Source organism: Echinops telfairi, unplaced genomic scaffold (assembly GCF_000313985.2).
Source record: "Echinops telfairi isolate 266 unplaced genomic scaffold, ASM31398v2 ScPeMD7_2291;HRSCAF=2852, whole genome shotgun sequence".
NCBI classification, from domain to species: domain Eukaryota; kingdom Metazoa; phylum Chordata; class Mammalia; order Afrosoricida; family Tenrecidae; genus Echinops; species Echinops telfairi.
Genome location: NW_022106189.1, coordinates 44,901,661 through 44,910,263, shown reverse-complemented (window position 1 = coordinate 44,910,263; position 8,603 = coordinate 44,901,661). Strand labels below are relative to the sequence as shown.

The window sequence follows — 8,603 nt, the reverse complement described above, 5'->3', positions numbered from 1 at the left end:
GCGGGCAGCGGCTGGAGGAGCCGGCGAGCCTGCCGGCCAGGCTCCCGAGGGCGGGGTGTCGGGGTGCCTGCCGGGCTCGGGAAGTCGCCCGTCGGCCGTGGGGACCCTCGAGGCAGTGAGCGGCGACGGGGAAGCGGGGCTATTTCACCGGGCGGCGGCGGGCGGGGCGGGGCTGGCCTGGCCCCTTCATCAGGGTGACTCAGCAGGTCGTGAATGAATGAACGTGCCAGGGCGGGGGCGGCGCGCTGCCAGCCCGTGGCCTCCGAGAACCTGGCCCGCGCTGGGGGCTCCCCCCACCCCAAGCCCCAGTCTGCCAGCTGGCACGGCGCCCACTGGCTGGGCCGCTGAGCAAGCTGCTTATGGCCAAGCCTGCGTCCCGACATCTCAGCAACAGGACGGAGCGACAACCTCTGCCACCTGCAGCCACTTCACCAAGCCCCCCCTGGGGGGCAGGGGCTGTGTCCCCCAAGTCTAGAATAGTGAGTGAGCGGTGGGCACTATCTGAAGTTACAGGCTGGTCTTTGTGGTCCCCCCCCCCCCCCCTCCAAATCGAGTCAGTGCCAACTCAGCTCAGCGAGCCTATCCTGCCCCTGCGGGTTCCTGAGACTGGGACTGTTCATAGGAACACAGAGCACCAACCTCCACGACAGCAGCTGGTGGTTTCGAACTGATGACCTCTGGGATTGTAGCCCACTGCGCCACCAGGACTGGGAGCTGCAAACTGTTTGCATTGTTTATGCTACTCTCCCCCTCTTCCCCTCTCCCAGGCCTGGGGGCATCCTTGCCTGACTCTTCTGCCTGTGTTGGTGGGAAGTGGACACCCACGCTGGTTACCAGGGTACAGCAGGCAAGGAGGTGCTCTCCTCGGGTCCCCACCCCCAATTTTTAAAAATGCCAGAAAACCCTTAGTAATTAACAAGATGAAAAATAAAAAATTAACAAGATGAAGACGTTCACACGATTTGTTTGGAAATCAAAATGAATGTTACAAAAACGAAAAAATAAAAAGCACATGCTGGATGAAATAGGAAACTTGAGAATGAAGACCCATCAAAGGAGAAATTGGGCAGACGATGCCATCTTTGCTGGCAACCACCATGTTCTGCACATCAGAGGAGTTTCACATTCATTCAGATGGTTTTTTTTAAAGGCACATCAACACATTCTGCATCCTGACTACTGGCCTGGTTGGGACCCCCCACTCTGTCCCCCCACGCCACTGTTGGGCCTGAGACCAGCCCCTCAGATTCTCGCCCTGGGTTGGTCCTTCTGGCTGAAGGGGACAAAGGGTGGCGGTGGGGCCTGTCCTGGCCGCACAGGAAGTAGAGGCTTCAGGTCATGTGCCTCAGATTTACTCAGCCCCTTCCAGGCTGGATGAGCTCAGCAAGACGCGCTTCCCTCCCAGCCTCACTTTCCCCGTGTGAAAATGGGCATATGCAGAGTCCTCTTCCTGGGGTGGGCAGGGGAGTTTGCATAATGCAGCCAGTGGCAGAGGGGTGCAGAGGACCCCTACTGCTCTGAGACCCTGGTGGAGACCCAAGTGTGCTCTGTGGCCTTGGGGGCTGTCCTCTGGCAATGCTTCCTGGTATTCCAGGAGCCCAGCAGAGAGACGCAGGCCCCCCTGCACTCTGGTACACACCTCTTGCTTACATTCCATCTTCCTCTAGTAGCTGCCTCACCTTCCGTACTTGTCCCTCCCAAAGTGCTGCACCTGCCACTCCGCCCTATTCTCAGATGTGCACACTGAGGTGGAGAGACAGGTGCTCAGGGTCAGAGGCGGAAGGCTGGGGCAGGGGGAGAAGGCTTCTCCTGGCCTCTCCCTACCCTCCCTCCTCCCCGGCCCCCACAGCCCCTGCCACATTTTGAAAAGCTGCTGAGAGGACAGTGGTGGCCAGTGGACTTTCTTCCCTTATTTACCAACCACAGGATGGTCAGAAATAGAATGTGTTTAGTTGTTTCTGGAAAGCTCCACACCAAGATAAAGTGGGAGGGAGGGGCAGGTTGGCTCTCTGCAGGCTGTCCCTTTGGGGGTGCGGTTCCTGATCTGGGGTGCCACCTGACACTCTCCCACCTGCCTGGCCCACAAGTGGCTCCTGAGCAGAAAATTCCCCCGAGCTGAGGTTGAGATGTGCCGGTGGCACGATGGAAAGGTTCACTGAAATAAAAATACAAGTGACTCTGTAGTATACCCTTAGTATATGCATGTCCCCTGCAAGGGTTTTAGTGTGAGTACAGCCATGCTTGTAGGACTCCTCATGGCGTAGTGGTTATGCGCTGGGCTGAGATCTGTACGTTTGGAGGTTCGAAACCACCAGTGGCTCCGAGGCAGAGATGGGGTCAACACCCGTCCACAGTTAGTGTCTCGGAAACTCGCAGGGGCAGTTCTACCCTGTCCTCCAGCCTCCCTCGGAGTCAGTATTGACGCAGTGGCAGGGTTGGTTTGCTTTGGAGAAAGTCAGCCGGAAAAGAGGAAGACCCTCAAGGAGATGGATGGACGCAGTGGCTGCAACAAGGGGCTCCGGCCGGCCGGACAGCACTGGGAGGATGGGGATGGTCGAGGTGGAGTTGCTGGAAGGAGAGGCAAGAGGGCAGACGTACTCAGAGTAACTGGGGGGTCCAATGGCCGAGTGTGGTCGAGTTGGTCCTGACTCACAGCGGCTCGATGTACGACAAGAATGAAGCACCGCCCAGCCCCGCGCTGTCTCACCATGGGGGTCACAGTCCACCCATTGTTTGTTTTGCCCCTGCTGGTGTGGCTGCAGTGGCAGCTTCACACATTTCCCGGCCTCTTTCTCAATCATCCTCACACCGGACGGCTTCATCTATCTCGACATACTGGGCAGCCCCGATCAATGGCCTACACGAAGCAATCGACTTTTCCTGTAATGCCACGGCTTTTCACTGGGGGTGGGATGAAGGACAAACACCTACCTTGGATCTGAGCAGACCCACGCAGTTCAAAACCGGTGTGGTTCAAGGGGGGCGGTCACTGGATTTCTCTGAAAACAAGTCTGGGTCTGAAATGCCCACTGAACCGGGCAGCCTCTCACGGGTCAGACAGGTTGCCTGTCCATGTGACATGCACAGGGCATTTGGAAGGGCTCGCTATTTGTTGGGACCAGGGAAATGACCTGGTAGGATTGGTTTTTGTTGTGTCTTTCCTGCCTGGCTTATAAGGTGTCTGAGAAATGTCCCGGATGTCGTGAGTCCAGGAAGGTGTTTATTTTGATGGACCTCAGTCGTTCTTTTTAGGAGCTCTAGTGGTGCAGGGGTTACCCATGGGGCTGCTAACTGCAAAGTCGGCGGTTCGAAACCACCAGCTGCTCCCCTGGAGAAAGATGGGCCTTTCTACTCCCCTAAAGAGTTACTTATGATCTGGGAAATCCACAGGGGCAGGTCTACCTTGTCCTATGAGTTGTCGTTGACTTCATAGCAATGAGTTCCATTTTGAGTTTTACTCCCCAGCAGGGGCTCAGAGAGGGTGCTCTGGGGCCTGAGGCCACACAGCGCCAGAACTGGCCTCCAGGACTAAAGCCTCACGAACAAAGGGTTGCCTCCTTCCCATCCCAGGGTGCAAAGGCAAGGCTGTCCAAGTTTCCCATGCCCCGGTGGGCAGCGGGAAGACCTTGCCCATCACCACAGCTGCCCTCCTCCGCCAGGGCCAGCCAGGAAGCCACAGCATGGACATCCTATTCCCACGTGAGTCCACAGAGTCACGGACCCCAGTCAGGGCTGTGACCCTTTTCTCCCCACACCCTGCCAGCACGTGATACAACCACCAATATTTGTCCAGAGCCCCGCTGTGTGCCGAGCCCGGTTGTCTGCATGATCTCATCGATTCTCCCCTTGGCCCCGAGAGATGGGCAAATACAGCTACAGTGCTAGTTTACCGATGAAGAAACTGGGCCACTCACAGGTTACCCTGAGGCCGCCAGAAGTGGAGGCAGGTGGGCGATGCTCAGAAGTCTGTCTGTGTGGGGCACAAAGCAGGACCTCAGCAGGGCCACCAGGGCCTGGCCAGGCCATCCTGGGGGTCCAGAGCCACTGTCATTAAAGCTGGAGAGGACACAGGGACACGTGGAGAGAACCTGAGGGGGGTGGCTTCCAGCAGCCACATCCCACGACACTCCCCCACCCAACCCCGCCAAATTCCCCTTTCTCTTAAGCCCCCCTGCCTGAGTTGATTGGGCCTCATGGGGACTGTAGGACACAGCGGCACTGCTACGCTGGGTTTCCGAGCCTACAGTCTTTCCGGGAGGATAGCCGGGCCTTTTCTCCTCGGAGCAGCTCATGGATGCAGAAAGGTGGCTTTTGCTCCACAGCGGAGTATGTACCTGCTGTAGCTCCAGGCTCCTTTTCCTTAAACACCCAGAGGGAGCAGGAGGTTGTCTTTGTGGACAATGCTGTGTGCTGAGTCATCGTGATGTCCCGAGACATCATTCTGCACCCTGCTTTGGTGACTAGACTGGAGTCTTAAAATCTCCTGAGCAGCCATCTGAGGTGCGACTAACGAAGAGTGAGGAAAATCAAAGACACGTGGAAGCAATTTGTTCAGTGCACAAGTAATAGACACTCGAACATGGGACCCCACAACCCTGAGAACCAGAAGAGCAGATGGTGCCCGGCTTCTGCCACCAGCTGCTCGGAGAGGGATCCCATGAGCAGATCCTGGATCCAGTGGGAGAAGACGTGAAACAAAACTCAAAATCTTCACAGAGCCCAAGTTTGCTGGCCAGAGAGAGACCAAGGCTACGGCCTCAGTCACCCTCCAGGCCTGGCAATGGACTCCCCCCATGACTGGTTTTCAGCCAACCAACCGACAGGTTTGTAAGGGGGCAGTAACTCCAGAGTGGTGTCCATCCCTTAGAGTCATCAAAAGGCAGCAAGGACTCAAGGCCAAAGGACAGAGAGCTGGGAAGGAAGGAGGGATGGAGACCAGAAACACAGGGCAGAGGTGGGGGCGTGCTGGTCACATGGAGACAGTGAGATCAGTGACAGCAACTAAGGTATGCCTGGACGGTTGGCCAGAAAACGGCTTTCCCCTGGAACCTTCATTCAGTTCACAAGAAGCCAAGAAACTAAATCGAGGGGAAGGGTGCCGGCAGGAGAGTGGATGACTAGCCGCACTGTTAGGGTGACGTTGTGGATGACGAGTTGGTCTGCTCATTGCAGGGTCAGCCGTTCGAACCCACCAGCTGCTCCGTGGGGGGAAGGTGAGGCTGCCTGCTCCCCTAAAGACTGACAGCCTCAGAAACCCACATCATCAGGTCTCCTCTGCCCAGTAGGGTCACTCTGAGTCAAAACTGACCCTGGGACAGTATTTGGAGTATCAGGGTGGACGGGGGTCCAGTCCAGGGTGTGTAAAGGGTTTTGGCTTTGGAGGCAGATAAGCTGGGATGCTGACTCTGTCCATTTCTGCTGTGTGACTCTGGGCTAGTTACTTAACCCCTCTGGGCTTCTTGTCTATGAGCCAGGACTCCGGACACGTGCCTTTGGCGGAGCAGTGCAGCTCACCCCTGGCTGCATAGTGGGGCTATCTGGGTGGGGTGGGAGGAGTGGGGCAGGGCATAAAGAATCTCCTGACGCCCAGAGGCCCCATTCCACAGATTCCAACATCACGGTCAGGGGCAGGGCACGTCTCTTGGGAAGACCAGCCTTCACTCCTCCTTCCCTGCAGCCACTGGTGGGTGGGTGAGCTCACGTCAGCACAGAGAGAACCCAGCCACGGAGAGAGGAGCCCCGTGCCTCTTCCCTCGACCCTGTACCCCTCTTCTTTCTGTAGACCCTTTGTTGTAAACCCCTCAGGGGATCTCAGAGAAACATGGCATCAGAGCAGATGGGGACCAGCTGCTACCCTAAAAAACCAACCAAGCAACTCACTGCCATTGAGTTGATTCCGACTCACAGAGACCCTACATGACAGGGGACAACCGCCCCTGTGGGTTTCCCAGACGGTACACTGTTCACGGGAGCAGAAAGCTGCTGCTTCTCCCTGGGAGACGCTGGGGGTTTGAACTGCATGCTGTGGGCCGCGCTTAACTCGCTGAGCCACCGGGCTGTATTCTGGCCACCCCAGTAACCAGGGATGAACCATGGTGTCTTTGTGGATGCCTGTTCTCGATGCTTCTGCAGAGAGAGGCGGCCTTGGAAACCCCATGTGGCAGCTCCGCTGAGCCCTCCGGAGGCAGCTATTGGCTAGGATGGACTTGGTGAACAGAGGCTTGCATTTGGTTTTGATCTTTTGGGGCTCAGACCCGCAGGTCTGCAGCCACTGGGTAGGTTTGCCGAGGCCTTCAGGGCTCCGCCAGCTGGGCGCCTGTCTCAGTATAACCAGCGTTTGCTATAGGAACGGTCTCTGTCAACTATGTTCATTGGCACGAGGGCTCCAGTCTGCTCCCTTCACTGATAGAGTGAACGTAGCGAGAGTGTTGCCCAGGGCCTTGGGCCCTGCAACCACATCTCTGAGCCTCCATCCCCCAGCCTAGGGGGCAGGACTAGTCAGACCTGCTCCCCCCAAGTCCCCCAGGGCCCGTGGTGGGTCCTCAGTCCATGGTGGGCATCCTGCAGCCTGGCATAGGCCCTCAGAGCAGTGCAAGCATGGAGCCAGGAGCCGTTTTCAGGGCCAACGGGTGTGGGCCCTGTGGGCCCCACCGTGCAGGTTCTCACAATGGGACAGGACACTGCTGGGTCCTTGTGCCCACCCTGGGCTTTCCCTGATGACCGCCACACCTTGCTTCCAGGTACCTCTTAGCCTGAAAGTTCTGGAAAAGTCTGTCCAGAATCACAGTTGCACGCCGGCCTCCGCAAGCAGACAGACAGACGTGTGGTGTGTGTACATGCATCGGCTGTATTCGAACCTGGTCTGGAAGGGAGTTCTGCCATGCAGTCACCACGGCTGCCTCCATCTCCTCTAGGCTGGTATTCTGTGTGTGTGTGTTCCAGGTTTATATTCTCTGTGTGAGTATGTATGCTCCAGGTTTGTATTGTGTGTGTGAATGTGCATGTGCACCAGGCTTGTATTGTGTGTGTGTGAATGTGAGTGTGAATGTGTGCGTGCTCCAGGCTTGTATTCTGTGTGTAAATGCGAGTGTGTGTGGATGTATGTGTGCTCTCCAGGCTCATATTCTGTGTGTGTGCATATGACTGTGTGTCTGTGTATGAATGTGCTCCAGGCTTGTATTGTGTAAATGTGAGTGTGTATTGTGTGTATGAATGTATGGTGTGTGTGGATGTGAGTGTGTGTGCTTCAGGCTTGTATTCTCTGTGTGTGTGTTAATCTGTGTGTGTCTGTGCATGTGCTCCGGGCTTGTATGTGTGAGTGTGTATGTGTGTGCTTCGGGCTTATATTCTGTGTGTGTGTAAGAGTGTCTGTGCATGTGCTCCAGGCCTGTACATGTGAATGTGAGCACATGAGTATGTTGAATTTATAGTGTGTGTGCATGTGTGCATGTGCTCCAGGCCTGTATGTGTGAATGTGAACGTGTATATGTGTGAATGTACAGTGTGTGGATGTGAGTGTGTGTGCTTGTGCTCCAGGCCTGTACATGTGAAGGTGAGCATGTGAGTATATGTGTGAATGTATTGTGTGTGTGTGTTTCTGTACATGCACTCCAGGTCTGTACATGTGAATGTGAGCATGTGTGTGAATGTATTATGTGTGTGTGTTTCTGTGCATGCGCTCCAGGCCTGTATGTGTGAACGTGAGCGTGTGGGCCAGACCCCGTTGTCAGGGACGTTAGGCATGCCTTTCCCTATTCCCCGATCCCTGTGCTCATCTCCTGCCTCCAGGTCCCTAAGGCTCCCTGTGTGTCCTGCACAGTCTCTTTGCAGCTGGCAGTGAGGCCTGCAGGCCCCAAGCTGTGGGCTGTCCACAGCCTTGTTCGGGACCCTGTCCCTACCAGCAAGCGTCTGCACGCCAGGCCTGGTGCAGGGTAGCTGCCTCGTTTCCCCTGACCACTGCCCCATGGAGTATTCTGACTCATAATGAGCCAACAACAGAGCAGGCTTCCCCAGAGACCTGCAACCTTGTCACCTTTCAGAATCAGTCTGCCGTCCATGTCCTGCAGACTGGTTAGTGTGTTCAAACCACTGACCATGGGGGGCGGGCGCTTCCGTGCGTCACCCACGGAGCACCAGGCCTCGTGGCCCCACTCAAAAGCAAACTCACGGCCATCGAATTGTTGCTGCCTCATGGCGACCCTATCGGACAGAGCAGAACTGCCCCATGGGTTTCCGAGACTGGAACAGTAAGGAGAGCAGAAAGCCCTTTCTCCCTCGGAGCAGCTGGTGGTTTTGAACTGCCATGGTATGGTTCTCAGCCCAAAGCAGAAACACTACACACACCATCAGGGCTCCTGTGACTTGGCCCCAGGAGCAGCTGAAAAAAACAAAGCCCTGTTTGCCTTCCCTATCATCTCTCAGGTCCACAACCTCCCAGGACCTTGCCCGTGTGGACAGCCGGGGTCAGGGCCTCGGCAGCCTAGTTTAGGGTCATGGAGCAGGGGCAGGTTGGGGAGAGGCGCCTGATAGCACCTGGCAGGCTTCTCTGCAAACTAGCATCTCGCCACCACCTGACTTACTGACCTCGTGCAGGCCCAGATCAT

General features: G+C 56.4%; 1 protein-coding gene across 5 annotated transcripts in view; it reads right to left on the bottom strand.

The window, feature by feature from the left end:
* Positions 1–8,603, bottom strand: part of LOC101642357 (oxidative stress-induced growth inhibitor 1) — a 50,917-nt gene that overhangs the window by 36,312 nt on the left and 6,002 nt on the right. For 4 of the 5 annotated variants that reach the window (XM_045293566.1, XM_030886571.2, XM_045293568.1 and 1 more), the window contains exon 1: positions 2–74. The exons of the other annotated variant lie outside the window; for it this stretch is intronic. The gene's annotated coding sequence lies outside the window, so the exon portion shown is untranslated. Of the gene's footprint in view, position 1; positions 75–8,603 lie in introns of those variants that run through there. 5 annotated transcript variants of the gene reach the window in all.